Raw genomic sequence first — 16,795 nt, forward strand, 5'->3', positions numbered from 1 at the left:
CCTATTCTGGCAGAAGAAATAAGAATGTGAATATTTAAATATAAATCTGAGTTGTAAATGCTATCACATATACAAAGCTGTTATCACATAACTATATACAAAACATGAACAACATGACACAGAACTAAATTCTACTTATAATTGCTAAGATGTGTTATAGAGAGTCCATAGGCTTCCCAAGAAAAAGAAAAAATTAAGAGAAGACATTAAAAGAAAAACATACTGAATAAAGAGATACTGTTTTGTGGAATGTAATATAAACTTCTATTGAGATTTGTAAAAATAAACATGGATTCAGAAATCATTAAGGGGAGGTGAAAAAACAAGGTTAAAAAATCTTCGCAATTGATTCAAGAACGATGGTGGTTGCACACATAAAGTACAAATACAAAGCACACATGTGTTGTTAATGTTATGGTATAATCAAGCATTGAGTATCTCATTATTTCTTTATACGGAGTAGGTGATACTGATTCCTTTTCAGTATATATTATCTCTTCTATCCCTGATTCTCTTCAGGCATCAGTTCTACCCTAGTAACTCAGAGGTTGCTAAACTCTTCCACAAATGTAGGCTCATTTCCACAGATAACTCCTCCCTCTTTTTTTTAAGATTTATTTATATTTACTGGAAAGTTAGATATACAAAGAGGAAGAGAGACAGAGAGGAAGATCTTCCATCTGATGACTCACTCCCCAAGCGACCACAATGGCTGGAGCTGTGCCAATCTGAAGCCAGGAGCCAGGAACCTCTTCCAGGTCTCCCACATGCGTGCAGGGTCCCAAGGCATTTGGCTGTCCTGGACTGCTTTCCCAGGCAACAAACAGGGAGCTGGACAGGAAGTGGGGCCACTGCGACCAGAACATGAACACATATGGGATCCTAGCATATGCAAGGTAATGACCTTAGCTGCTAGACTACAGGGTCGGTGCCAGGCCCCCCTCCCTCTTTCAAGTGAAGTATGGAAACAACAAAATTCAGAGAAATAAAAGAAGGAAGTTGGGGGGTGGAGAATTTAACTAACAGGTCCAATCCTAGTTTTCCTGGGATGTTTTCTCATAGTAGTATTGAATAGTAAGAACTTTCTCTTTATATCCTAGGGTAAAGCCAACATTCTGCAGATATTGGAAATTTGGAAGTCTGGTAGAGAGAATCACAGATGTTGAGCTAAGTCTATCTTTGTCTATAAAAGCCAAGTCTATAAAAGCTTGGTTTTCCATTGTTTGCAACACAAAGCATCCTAAAAGCATCTTATTATCATCTGTACGTTTTCTTACTGATTTTTTTAAGACAACATTCGTATGACACACATTTTACAATTTCTAAGCAAACTGTTCAGTAGCAGCTAGTACATTCCATAAGAATGTTCAGCTACCTCTATTGAGTTGTAACATTTTCATCACCCCCAAAATGAAAAGCTGTAAATATGAAGGAGTTACTCTATTCCTCACAGTCATTAGTCTCTGACAATCGGCAATTAAACTTCTATTTCTATGGATTTGTCTATTCTGAATGTCTCCTGTATGGATCCCCGTAATACGTGAACTTTTGTGTCTTGCATCTTTCACTTAGCAAAACATTTTAGAAATTCCCCTATGTAATAGCATATGAGTGTTCAAATTTTATAGCTAAATGTCATGTCATGTTAGGTTTATATGGCATATTGTTTGTTCATTCATTCTTCGATGGACATTTTAGTTATTTTCATGTTTTAGCTATCACGAATGATATTATAAATATGTATATGCAAGTATTTGAGCACCAGTTTTCAAGTATTTGGAGAATTTACTTTGAAGTAGAATTCTGGGTTATATGATAATTCTAGGTTTAAATTTTAAAGAACTATCAAACTCTTCTTTCAGAGTACTTTAAACACTTTACAATTATTTCTCAGGGGTAATACATGAGAATTTGAATTTCTTTACATTTGTGCCAACATTTACTATTATTTTATACACATTTTAATTGCCAACAAATAGAGTATCCACTTTTTTGTTAGTGCCACACTACTAGACACCAAACAGTATTTCCCTGTGGCTTTGATTTGTATTTCCCTAATGAATAATGACCTTGAACGCAATTCATACCCTTGTGGCCATTTGAATATATTCTTTGGAGAACTGCTATTCAAGTCTTTTGCTTGGTTTAACATTGCATTGTCTCTCTCTCTTCTCCTTCTCCTTCTTCTTGGTTTTGCTAATTGCATTGTCTCTTTTTTTGCTACTTGTAAGATTTATTTTTATTTTCTAGATCTTGGACCATCGTCAGATATATGGCTTGCAAATATGTTCTCCCATTCTGTGTGTTATTTTCATTTTTTGCTAATCTCTTGATGCACAAACTTTTAACTTTGGTGAAGTCTACTTTATCATTTTATATTCTTTCACTGTTCTTACTTTTGGATTTTTTTTTCATTTTACTGTTCATTTTTTGTGTACGTAAAGGCCAAATTTAAGTCATAATAATTTATCTCTAAATTTTCGTCTAGGAGTTTTATGCTTGCTTATTTATGTGTAGGATGTCGAACCATTGGATTCGGTTGAATTTACATATGATATGAGGTAGAGGTCCAATTTCTTCCTTGGTGAATGTGCATATTCATTTGTCACAGCACCATTTATTGATGAGACCATTGATTGCCAATAAATGATCTTAGAATCCTTGACAAAACTAATTGACTATGAATTTGTAGGTTTAATTACAGACACAGCTTTATTTCAATAATCTATATGTCTATCCTAGTTCAATGCTACACTGTATTCACTATATAGTTTTATGTTAAGTTGTAAAAGTGAGAGCAATGAGTCTTAAAACTTTGTACTTCCTATTTATATCTTTTGGTTTCATTTGGACCCCCTTGTTTTAGAAAATCAGTTTGCAATCAGCTTTTTCACTTCCATGACAAACATTATTTGAATTTTTATAGGGACTGCATTAAATAGTACAACCTTAACATTATGTCATAATAATATTAACTCTTTCAAATCATGAATATTATGCATATTTCCACTTACCAAAATCTGTTTCAATTTCTTTCAGTACAAGTCTCTATCTCCTTGATCAAATCAACTGCTAAATTTTCATTGTTTCTAATGTTATTACAAATGGAATTATCTAAGGCAAATAAATAAATACATAATTGGTCAGACAAAATAGGAGGTAATATCTCATCTGTGAGATAATACACAAATGATAGGAACTGGAATTAGACTGAGAGAACTATCATAAATTTTCAGACATTTTTAGAGTAACATGTTGTAAGTCCATTGTTTTCTTTTTTAAGATGCATTTATTTTTCTTTGAAAAGCAGATTGACAGATGTTCCTGGCATGATGACTCAGTGGCAAAACCCTCGCCTTGTAAATGCCGGGTCTCCAGATCCATTCCAGCTCCCTGCTTGTGGTCTGGGAAAGCAGTCAAGGATTGTCCAAATCCTCGGGACACTGTACCAATGTGGGAGACACGGAAGAAGCTAAAGGCTTCGGATTAGCTCATCTCTGGCAGTTGCAGCCACTTGGGGAGTGAACCAGTGGATGGAAGATCTTTGCTTCTATAAAACTGCTTTATATATTTATAAAAAGAGCAGATTTACAGAGATAAGCAGCGGCAGACAGCTAAAATCTCACAACCATTGGCTCACTCTGCAAATGGCCACAATGGCCAGAGTTGACCCAAGCTGAAGCAGGGAGCCAGGAGCCTCTTCTGAATCTTCCACATGGGAGATTTTCCCAATATAAGCAGGGAGCTGGATCAGACTTGGAACAACTGAGCTAGAACTTGTACCCAGGCAGGATGCCAGATCTGCTGTCAAGGATTAGCCTGTGGAGCCATCAAGTTGACCCCAAGTGTGGTGTAATATGCAGTTACAAATTTTAGCTCAGAAATGAAAACATTTTTAAAGCAACATAACATGCTTTAAAAGAACAAGAAAAAGTTTCCGATTAGAATAAAATGTATAGTCTGTGTTCTTCCACCTGACCTCTCATTGTAATAAGAAAAGCTAATATTTTAGAACACTCATTTTAATTAGATCCTATTACAAATGAATTACATGTGTTAAACCATTTAATTTTTACAAAATCCTGATAAACCAGATGAGAAAACAAAAGCAAGGAGATCATAAAGAATTTTTACCACATCACATATCAGGTAACTGTTGAAGTCAGGATTTAAACCCTGCCCCCAAATCGTGAGAACCTAGAAGTACAAATATTTTTTTCACATCAGTGTATCAGCATATGTGTTTCTGATCATATTTGCAGAATCTGAGTTTTTTAAAGAAAGCAATTACATTTTACAAATATGAACAAAACCAACTGCATTTCAGGATAGTGCTTATTCCAGAAAAATGGGAAATACAAACTGTAAGCTCACGTAGGGCATATTATATAAGGAGAAGGGGTTCATAGTAATAAAAAAATGACTTGGACCTTCAACAATGGAAATGATTTTTACATTTCAAGTAAAAAAGGGTCTTCAAGACAAAATAAATAGCACTTGATGTATTCAAGGATCATGCCTGGTTCCTTTTGTGTAGAGTACAGAATATGCAAAACACCAACAGACTTCGTTGGAAATGAAAGAGAGCAGAACTAAGCAGCAATCCTCTTCTGGTTCTCAGAATGAATTTATGAATGGTTTGAGCTCATTCTAGCATAGGGTTTATAGTATTCTTTTATTAAAATAAAATTATCAGCAGTTGTGAGAAAGGCTGTGAGAAGACCAAGCAACGTTTTGGAGGATGGTAGCAGCAGCAGTTCACAGCACACATGCTGCAAGCAGAACCACGTGAAAACAATCACCATGGTTGGAAAAAAGAAGATTGTCGACTCTTAAGGCAATGGCTAAGAAAACAGCACAGATCTTTAAATTGAGAGCATACAAAGCTCAAACAAAACTCATTAGAAACAATCTATTCAATTGGAATCTTAAAATAAGGAAAAATGAAGCTCTTATTATATGTCTGGAATTATCTAGGCAATTCCTTTGAGTATCTTCTTTATGGAGTTGCCATAAATTAGAGTATATTTACTTCAAGAAAATATTTACAGAGCCTTGAGTTCTTTGTTCATACTGTTTTAATTCTTAGCATATGGCCTGCTTATTACAACTTGACTGATAATGGAGGAAAAAATCTGAGCTGCTTTTTAAATTTTTCATTCCTCCTTGCTACAAACTGCTTGAGTCTGGGAAAGTAATTTGATTCTTTGGAGTTCACTGCCTGAAAATGAGAGACAGAACTAATCTAATCTCCATCATCAATCGCTTTCATTTTACAAATTGTACAGATTGCCATATGTATAACATAGATATTTACTTCCAACAAAGAAGTAATTTTTTTTTAAGATGTTCATGGTAAGGATCAGGTGCTTCTTACTGTGCTGTCTGCTGAAGTGTTTTTTAGGAATATGAACAATCCCTTCACTGTGCTATTTGCCCGCATGGAAGAGTCCCTCATCTTTCTGGCTCTTTGTGCTACACTCTTTCAGCATCGATGATTTGGAAAGAAGGAAGCTGAGACATCAGGACTTAACAAAACCCCTTCATGAAAGGAGCTGGTCTGTCTTTTGCAGATTGCTGTTTCAGCATCCAGGCAAAGGAACTATCAGACTGGAGGACTAGCTGATTCTGGTTGTCACTAGGATGCAGGTTAGAAACAATCACACATTTATCTCCAGGGCAGCAAACATGTCACCTCTTAGTGCTGCAGTGATTATCCAAAAGAGATCATCTGTGTAAAAAGTAGCACTAACCATTATCTCCTGGATAATGCACTGCACAAACCAAAAATCGCTAATGGCAATTATCTATGTGAGCTAGTTGCCTTCCAAGCTTCACAAATTCTTGATATGAGAAAGCCTAGAAACACAAATAATAATGATAACACGCAAACATGCAAAGGTTCAGATTCTCCAGCTGGCTTCTGCTTTTACGAGCATCCTTCCAAGCTTGCTGTCTCTATTCTAAAAAGTAATGGCTGCTATAAAAGAAATGTGGAATAAATGGGAATAGGAGATCCTGGGATGAGATGATAACTTCCTGGATGGCACCATAATCATGTTTGACTTGCACTAAATAAACAAATAAATAATGCTACGATCCTTAAGTGCCCTGTCAGCTTTCCTATAAACAGGTTCGTGCCTTCACTTGGGAGAATACAACTTGCAGCCATTGTGCTGGCTATGTCTTTCTCCTTCTGACTAGTCTGTCCCCCACATGCCTCTTTTCCAAATGAGGAGCAGCACTATCTTGGTCCTTTCATATATATTTTTTAATTAGCTGAGTTGGATTCTGTTAATTGTTTGATTTCTTTTTTTGGTTCAAGTCCGTTTTCTTGGGTAAGCATTTGCCATAACCTATTTGTGGAGACACCTATGTTCCTATCATAATTCTGGGGTTGGAGTCCTGCCTCTGCTTCTTATTCTAACTTCCTGCTAACATACATTCTGGGTGGTATTACAATGGTGCCAGTTGTTGGCTCCCTGCCACCCAGAGGAGAAACTTACACTGAGGTTTTAGTTTCCTAGCTTCAGCCTGGCTCATTCGTGGCTGTTATGAGCATTTGGAGAGTCTGTCAGCATTTCACATAAAATAAAAATAAATTAAAAAAAAAATAAGACAGTTGTTAAAAAAATTCACTTCCTAAATCAGTCGTTCAATCCCTAAACAACCAGCTTTCTCATAAATAATGCAATTTTTCCACATTTCCCCACAATGCACTTTTAAGAAATCCAAATACCATTTTTGGGAGTGATATTCAGGAATCTTAATTTTCAGAGGTCTCATGGAACTGACACATGGAACCTATGGGTCACACACACTGGAGCTGAACATGTTGCTCTCAGCTGACTGGGAAGCATAGTCAGGACACAAACAAGGCACTCTGACGTAGGATGGAGTCCCAAAGCTAAGCTGCTGCCCCAAACCACCTGCCCCAAGAATAGTTTTTTCTTAAAAGAAATTCTGGTTCTAGCTACTGAAACTATTTGTTTTCTTTTAGCTAGTGTTAATAAATGAGCATTGAAAATCAAGTCCCTAGAACAATTGTACGTAGTTTGAAGTATCTGGGTAACCATCGAGAATGACTTCCTGTAAACAGTTCAAGAAACTTACTTGACAACCATCATGTTAATTTTATGATAACATTGAAATATGTTAAGCATTTGTGTCACCCTCAGAAAGAGAAAGGCTGTGGGATTTTTTTTTTGAAGAGGGATACATGATAAAGTGAGCTCAGAAGATTTTTTCCTGCCACTGCCTTAATTTTATTGAATAAATGAGTATATGAGAAAAGCTCATCCTTGTGCTTTACTTGTGCAGCACTTGTCGCAGGTGCAATTAAATGCTTTATTAAGCCACTATTCCCCTTTTCTGAAACAAAAGCACTAGCAAGCTTTGCCTCACTCCCCACTGTGTTCAGTGTGCACACAAATGTTTTCTCAGCGAATAAGTGAAAAGGTGTGAAGAGCTATTTTTGGCTGTTGAGCTCCGCATCAGATATCTACTAAGTTTAGGATTAGAACACACAAGGAACTCAAAAAATCATCACATGATCAAAGTTTCCAAAGGGGAAGAGGGCACAGATGAATGTTACAAAGACATAATCAGGAGCAATTTAGTATATGAATATTGGGAATCGTCAAAGGAAGTAGAACAATGATCTAATGGCAAAACACAGCACTGAAAAGCGTCCAAGATACCCAGGGCTTAGTTCTAAGCCATCACTACAGCATGCCACTCAACACAAACTAGTTTTCATTTCTGGAACACATTTTCTTCATGTGCAAGGTGAAGGGATAGAATGTATATTTACATTTCTTCTGTTATACTCTAGGGTTATAATGGCACCTACAAGTAACAAAATTGACTATTTTAGAAGCATGTTTTTAAACATGAACATAACAGAAAGCTTTTGGTACGTGAAATGAACCCACAATTTAGTGGCTTGGGGCAATGAATTATTTGTTCACATCTTTGCAGGCTGGCAATACAGTCATGATTCAGCTGGACCATACTGGTGACCTAGAATTGGGTTGACCAAACTTACGCAGTTATCACTCATGAACCTCTTGTCAGCTGCTGAGTCAGCTCAAGAATACATGGTTGTTGGCAGGCATCATGTGCCACACCGTGTGAAGCTCATTTTCCATTATATTAGCCTGGGCTCATTCTCTTGGCTTTAGGCTTGCAAGAACAGAAAAAGGACAACTACAATAAAAAAGCATTTTTTCAAATCTCTAGGTGTCACATCTGTTTCCATTTCATCGGCCAAGCCAGTCATAGGACCAAGTCTAGAATCAGTATGGAAGAAAAATGGAAGCCTGTATAAATGGAGGCCATATAGGGACTTAAGATCAATGGCCTCAACAGATCTCCCACAAGGAGGCATATTCAAAATGAAAACTGGCTTGACAGTTACTCCCAAGATCATGTATAAAACGACCATATGCCTGAATTTTTTCCAGAGTTCCACTTTCATAATTTCTTTTACCATGAAGATAAGAGTAAGCATTGCTGATATAAATTCATCTCACACACTTTTGTAGGTCCATGTGAAAACCAAAATTAACATTTTTCGGCTTAGTTTCTTACATTTAGTTTGAGAAATGTGACTATTGTCGTTATTCCGGACAACCACCAATAGGTATTAACGTGGCATTTCATTACAGAAGCCTGTGTCTTTACAAGGGTATTTCTCAGTCTCAAACTGATAAGGACAGCTAATCCAATTAGCAATTAATACCTTTCAGACACAGAAGCTATAATCCTTTTTAACAGCTTTTGAGGTCTTTTGTTCTGGGTACAGTAACTGCAAGTGGAAAAAAATACCCTTCCTAATTCTTAAAGAAAAAAAATATGCAACTGAGTCAGCATTTGTGTCGTCCTCTACACACATTCAAAATTCTCTTTTACTGTAACTATATGCCATATCTCAATGAATTTGTAAGACAGTTGCAAATGATTCCTGCAAAGCTTAATGTGCCTTTAAACTGGAAGAATGAAGGATGGCTACTACAGAGACCAGGGTCAACTCTGGAAGTGTCCCACAAATAAGGAAGGCCAAGATGGGGGACGGGTCATGCCAAGCTAGGTCACACCAGCCACAACCACTGACACATGCAAGATCTGTGGCTGGGAACAAGCCTGGTTGGGGAGCTAAGGAGATGCCCTGGCTGAGTTGTGGCTCCCACTGGTAAGTGTGAGCCAAAATGGGGGGGGGGGGCGTGTTCTGGGTTGGACATGACTGCGGTATCCCTCAGCATCTGTGTGGACTGGATATGGGAAACATCAGACTGGGCTAGATTCCAGCACTTGCTGGTGTTTGTGAGTCAGAATGGGTATAGGATGGACTGGGTTAGTTCTTGCCAACCACTGAACTTTGTGAGAGCTATGTCTGGGTTTCGACCAAGTGTAACAGGTCTGAAGCACCCAATAGTAAGAATTGTAATGGATGTGGGCCTTTTGGCCAAGGCCACTAATCCTGCCAGGACAGGAGGTAGACTAAGTCAACCTTGGCCAAGGACCCAGTAGTGTGTGTGAGAACTGCTACTGGGAGGAGGCCTGATAGAAGAGCTTGGAAAACTCCTTTGTCAGGATGCAGTCCCTGCAGGTGAACACAAGAAACAAGGTGGAAGCAGCCCAGACCAGGCCAGGTTACGGTATCCATCAGCATACATGTGGGTCAACACGGGACAGGCCAGGCTAGGCCATTGCATAACACCGACTGGCAGATCTGGGAACCAAGATGGGATGCAGGACAGGCTGAGTCAGGCTGCAGCACCAGCCAGTTTACAATAGGACTGGGACTGGAGGCTGGTTGGGCTGGGCTGGGAATTGGCACCCATCAGTATGAGTTAGAACTGAGGTAGGCTGAGCCAGGCCAAGCCTGTCTTCAGCACCCTCTGACAAATGCACAAGGTGAGGTGGGCCATGCCAGACTGGGCCACAGCATCCACCAGTGTACTTGAGACGGTGTGGTGCTGGGGTTGAGAGGGTGTAACACAAGCCTGGTAGTGGAACTGCAGGGGTCTCCCCTGCTGGGCCGCTGTTCCCACTGGTGAGCATGAGTATTGGAACTGGGGGCAGGTCACGTTCGGTAGGGCTAAAAAACCTGATAGACTGCATATGAGGTGTGTTAGTGGGAGAGTCAGGCTGGGCTAACCAACTATGTCCAATGAGACAGGCATAGGCTGGAGTAGGTACAGGCTGGTTGGGCTTTGCCACAGAATCAGTTGGCAAATGCTGGGATGGGGGACGGGGGCACAGTCCTGTCAGGCAAGATTGCAGAAACACCTGAAGAGTGCAAGATCCAAGGCTGCGAGTGGGCCTGTTAGGGAAACTGTGGGCACCTCGCTGATTGGCTGCAACTGGTAAACATGAGAATCAGGGCTTGGGACACCTGCCAACATGAGTGTGGGCTAGATTTTAGGGTCAATTGGGTTGAGCTAAGTTTCAATGCCCACTGATGTGTAACAAAGCTGAATGAATGGGATATGGGACAGACTGTGCCAGTCTGCTGCATACACTAGCAAGCAGAGGAATGAGGGCTGGGACAAGGCTCTTTGGGGGTTATTGGGAGTCATTACAACTAGGCTCCAGGTCCCGCTGGTGAACATGAGGGCTGAATGTGTGGTGGGCAAGTCTGGGTTAGGCCACAGCATCCCTTTATTTATGGAAGAGATAGGGTTGGAGATAGAATTGACCCAGCAATTGCAACTACCAGTGTTTGTAGGCTGACATGGGTGACAGACTGAGCTGGGTCCCATACTGGCAATCACACAGAAGAATCAGGTCTGAGATGACCTTGGGTAAGGTTTCTTTGGGAATCCTCCAATTTAACTGCTGGTCTCAGAACTGCAACCATGGGGAGAATCATAGTCCCTGTGGTCTGACTACGGAGTGCATGTGTCAGAACTGGACCTCCTCAGTGGCTAAGTCAGAGCAATAGACAACATACCCAGATGCACATGGAGGCTATGGCAGTCCGTTAGGGCCTCCAAAGAATATCTTGTACCATACCAGAGGATGGAGAACAGAACAAATTGCGCAACTGCTCCAGTCAAGCATTGACAGCAAATATCTGGGCGAATGGAGTTCTGGGGGAACTGTGTCAGCACATGGACCTTGAAAGGATTTCCTCACCCTTGGATCAGTGAGACCAACAGCATTTCAGAACCATCGAAACCACTCAAGCAGAACCCTCGGAGCAGGCCCGATATCAGGGACTCCGAGATCAGGGATGACACCAGGGGGCATTCCCCACCCCTGCGTACTAGGGTAGCAGGGATTCTGAGTGTGGCTTCTCCCCTAATTTTCCCCCTTCCCCTAGATACTGGAGAAAGAGGAGGACGATTTGGAGACAATGGTCTCACCTGATCAACTATGTATACATCATTGAAAATTAAAAAAAAAATTAAGAGAAAGAAAAAGAGGGATGGGAATAACCTTTTATTTTATTACAGAGAGGGACAGAGAGAATACCTTCCATCCTTTGGTTCACTTCCCACATAGCCAATTAAAGCCAAGAGCCAGGAGATAGCTTCCTCCAAGTCTCCCACATGAAGGCAGGGGCCTAAGGACTTGAATCACCCTCCATTGCTTTCCCAGATCATAAGCAGGGAGCTCAACTTGAAGTGGAGTACTCAGGACTGGGACTCCAACCTGTGTCATTATGGGGTTCCAGTACTGTAGGCAAAGGATAAGCATGCTATGTTACCATGCTGACCTCAGGAAGAACTTTTGTTCATGCCAATTTATTTTCCCTGGAAAACCTCAGATATCATTTTGTGAAAATGAAATGCTATTTGGTAGATTAACTCCTCTCGCCCATACCTGGGAGAGGGATTTGGTATACATGGATTCAGAACAGGTGTGTTATTCAGAAAAGCAGTTGTAAAAGGCTCAAATTATGAATAAATGTCTCAAGAGAAGGTGGGGGGGATTGTGCTTCTTTGTGAGAAATGATTTATTTGGTGTTTTATCTGTCCTGGGATGCTGTAATTTCTTTCAGAATGTAAGGGGCTCTGACAAAGCCATGGCCAAAATCATTTACAAGATCTGAGTAGATTTGGCGTGACCACAGGAATCCTTTCCTCAACACTAAAAAAAAAAGTTAAATCCATTTTTAAAATATTAATGTTACTGTTTTTAGAGTCAAGTCAACCTGAACTTGACTGTAAGACACTGGAATAGGCACTGAAACTTTCCCTAGTGGTTTTGAAATACAAATTGATTGTCACGAATCCTTTCTTCTGAAATTTGATCATTTTTCATGCTTTGCTCTTGTCAGAAGAGATCTTTCTTTCCCTTTTATACTTATGTCAAAAGCTAGGAACAAATGTCTGTGGGTTTTTAGGACTAACAAGAATGCTAATAGAATGTATGCAGTGTGTTGCAGATTTGTAATTTACGGGAAACTGTATCACTAAACTGGTTCCTTTCTTCTGTGTTAGAAGAAGTGAAAGCAGTTTAAAAAGAAAAAAAGAAAATCAGTATATAAAAATATAATAAATGCAAAGACTTTCAAAGTTTCATGCAACCTGAAAGAAAACTTGCCCTACTGATGGGGCATGCGATAATAAAGCCACAAACACTTAAAATTCTCTGGCCTGAGGATCACCTGTATCTATTGCTGTTTTCTTTGCTCTGGTCACTTTGTTGGTTTCATTCCTGGACCACAGTATCTTTCTGTCCATTTCATAACAAATGAGTTTCTGTTTACTCTCATCATGCTCAGTACCCTGCAAAAGCATTTTACTATTTTATATTGTTAAGTTCTTTGATTTTACTTAGTCATATAATCATTTGTTACACAAGCCTAACTTTGTACATGAGGTCAGGATCTAAGAGATTTCAAAAGAATTATATCAAACAATTACTTCCCATTTTATCCCAGGACTTTAAAGAGATACTCCTTCTTTAAAATGATGGCCTTAAAAATAGCATACCTTCAAGAGAGAAAAACAAGTAATTAAAATGCACATTCCTTTGAGTTTCTCCAGAGAACTGGTAGGGAAAAATCATTAACTGAAATACAATCACTTCATATATTTCTGAAAAATAGTCCATAAACTGGAAACAACTTTTTGTTCTTGGACAAGAAAGAGAAAAATAAAATTCCTTTGTATCTTTCAACACACACACTCAGAATTAGACAGATGTACACGTGTATACTACTCATGTATGTGTGCACACAGTAACATATGCACTTAATTCTAAGTGGGCACGGTGCCTGCAGGTAAGAGAAAATGAGAAGAAGAGGTTACGGGTGCAAGGATGGACATGAGAAAGCATACAGTGGCCCCAAATATGGAGGAGACATTGGGTCCGATTTTTAATATACTACATAGGAGCAAAATCTTTAAAAAGAGAAACATTAGGGCCCGGCGGCGTGGCCTAGCGGCTAAAGTCCTCGCCTTGAACGCCCCGGGATACCATATGGGCGCCGGTTCTAATCCCGGCAGCTCCACTTCCCATCCAGCTCCCTGCCTGTGGCCTGGGAAAGCAGTCGAGGACGGCCCAAAGCTTTGGGACCCTGCACCCGCATGGGAGACCCGGAAGAGGTTCCTGGTTCCCGGCTTTGGATCGGCGCGCACCGGCCCGTTGCGGCTCACATGGGGAGTGAATCATTGGACGGAATATCTTCCTCTCTGTCTCTCCTCCTCTCTGTATATCTGACTTTGTAATAAAATAAATAAATCTTAAAAAAAAAAAAAAAAGAGAGAGAAACATTACCCCTGCTCTCCATTTACAGTAATGGTAAAAGAAATGGGAATCCAATTTGTGAGGGAGATGGTATTTCACACATTTTAATTATTCACATTAATGTAATGCCCCACAGCAAGAAACTATCCATCAGTACACTGAACTCTGAGCTCTGCCCTCATCTAGTGTCTTGAAGGCTGAACACAGACACTGGAGAGTTAGACAAATCACCCCCTGAGAGAATGGGGAAGGGAAACAGCATCCAGGGCAGATGCCTGGAGAGGCACAGCTGATAAACCAAAGTCCCCATTGTTGCATTATGGTTTCATTAGCCAGGGACAAACCAGCAGGCCTCACCCAACGGATTCTCTGAGTAATCAGAAAGCTAATGGCTCCTCACCTTCCAACACAAACCACAGGAACTCATTCTGGGAAGGAAAGATGTGAGTGTGTGATGTGGCTCGACCTGGAAATCTTCAGCTCAAAAATAAAAGGAAGAAAAGGGCTGTTTTGCAGGAATTCAATGTTTCTGAATAGACTCTGGGCTTGCAAATAAGTTTCTTTTTGTAACTAATTTCAGGATTTATAAGAATTCTCTAAGAAATAGGACAGTTTGGGGATATAAGAAATTAAACTTCAAAAAAAGTATTTATTTTTACAACTATATAATTAATCAGGTGTGTGACAGTCAAAAACTTATTTCAATTACACATAGAAAAAAAAGCATATCTATCAATGACCAAAAGAGGATCTCAAGGAAAAGCCCTCTGAATAGCACACATATAAAACAAAACAATTCATTGCACGGGAAGGCATGGCCCACATGCTAAGGAAATCTGGAAGAGTAAGATCCTATTCCAAACGTTCAGTTCTAATCAAACACAGAGAGAATTAATTTCAAGAGGAGATCACAGGCATGCAGAAAAAAAAAGGTGAAAAGTGAGAATGTGAGATTAATTCTGATTGTGGAAGAACCAGACGAAGTTACCAATTCTTAAACGTGTCTTAGGTCCAAAAATATTAATTTTATGGGTTGAGCTCTGTAACCCCAAAATTCATATGTGGCCATGTTATCCCCTAATACCCTAGAATGCACACTTGGAGTCAGTGCCATTAAAGGAACCATTCATTTAAAATGAAGCTAATACAGCAGGGCGCCAATTTAACATGACTCTAGTCCTTATCAAGAAGAAGAAAATGGATCCAGTCACACAGAGACTGTGTGAAGAAGCAGGGAGAAGGTCATCCCCAAGTCAACGGGGAGGCCTCAAAAGAACATGATCCGAACAACAGCTTCAGCTGAGACTTCCTGTCTCCAGATTTGTGAGAAAACAAATGCTGGATGTTTGATCTACCTACCTGCGGTACTTAATATGGCAACTCAAGCAAACAAATGTGTCTTTTAAAATGTTATCTATTTACTAATTTAGTAGATCTTTAGTATCTAGTATCCTCCAGGCATCAAGTTCACACTTTTAAAAAAAATCAGCAAAAAAAAAATTCAGTTTATACCTTCAACAATACAGTCCAATGGACAAGACACACATTATCACATTATGTACAGGTACATGAAACTGGTATAATGAAGTGAAACTGAAGGACATATGCAGGCAATCAGGAAAAGCCTCCATTGGAAGCATCACTCAGTCATTTCAAGCAGGAAGGAGGCACTGCTGAAAGCGCTTCTGGGCTCTGCCTTGGTCTTCATTTCAATCTTTTCTGCATGTATGTTTAAGTGTGTGTTGTGTTTATATATTTTGGAATACAAAATTATGAAGTGGGAGAGACACTCCTTAAAGGCCAGGAATGGGTCAGACCAAAGCCAGGAACCGGGAACCCCATCCAGCGCTCCCACATGGGTGTAGAGGACTAAGGACTTGAACTTTCCTATGTGAATTAGCAGAAAGCTGAATCAGAACTGGAGCAGCCAGCATGCCAACTCATGCCCTTATAAGATGTTGACATTGCAGGCAGCACCTTAACCCACTGTGCCACAATCCCATGCCCTTGTCTTTTCTTAAAAGTTCCCAGAGACTCATTGAAAGCATGTGGCGGAGAGGCCTGGCCCAGTGGCCCAGTGGCTAAATCCCCACCTTACAGACACCTGGATCCCATATGGGCACCTGTTCCCGTCCCAGCTGCTCCAAGATTTTTCAAAGTCTTGGGACCCTGCATCCACGTAAAAGATCCAAAAGAAGTCCCTGCCTCCTGGCTTTAGATCGGCTCAGCTCCAGTCATTGCAGCCATTTGTGGAGTGAATCAGCAGATGGAAGGTATTTCTTTCTGTATCTCCTTCTCTCTGTAAATCTGCCTTTACAATAAAAATAAATAATTTTTTTAAAGTATGTGCCAGAGACAGTCCTATCTGTGAATTCTGTTGGATTTTCCTCCTGGTCACGCAGGAAGACACTTGTATAGCTTCCTTTGTCACTCATTGGGGTCATGTGATTATTTTTTTGTCCATGGGTGTCAGCAGAAGTGACTCATGTACACAAGTACTACACAAAGTATTCTTGACAATAGAACAATCTCAAATACTAGTCTATGGCAAGACAATAATAATTTAAAAAGTACCTGTACCCCTAGGCCAATCTTCTATGTCACTAAGAACACAAGTATTGTTTTAAAAAATGTTTGTTTCTGGAACAATTCCAAATTTACAGAAGCTTTAAGATTATACACATATTTCCCATGAACCCCACACTCAGGCTTTCCATATTATTAGGATCTTATTTTAATGTGACACTTATCTTACAAAGAAGAGATCAACATTTAACATATTCTACTTTAATGTGTTCTTCCCTGTATGATTTATGAGGAGAAGCCCATGGTCTTTTTTTCCCTTGTTTTCTACTGATTCACTCCAAATTCCCAGCATTTGTTAAGATTTTCTGTTTCTGCTCTTTGAATATACTACATACGACATTTTGCTAACATTCTACTTGTAGGTGATGTCTGAACTTCCTGGATCTGCCTTTATAGAGATAGTTATTATCACACATTTTAGAAAGTTCTAGGCCATTGTTGCATCATATATCCATACTTCCGATTCTTTTACATTGTCCCACAAATCTTGGGTGCTCCATCTTGC

Source organism: Ochotona princeps, chromosome 18 (assembly GCF_030435755.1).
Source record: "Ochotona princeps isolate mOchPri1 chromosome 18, mOchPri1.hap1, whole genome shotgun sequence".
In the NCBI taxonomy this organism is placed as follows: Eukaryota; Metazoa; Chordata; class Mammalia; order Lagomorpha; family Ochotonidae; genus Ochotona; species Ochotona princeps.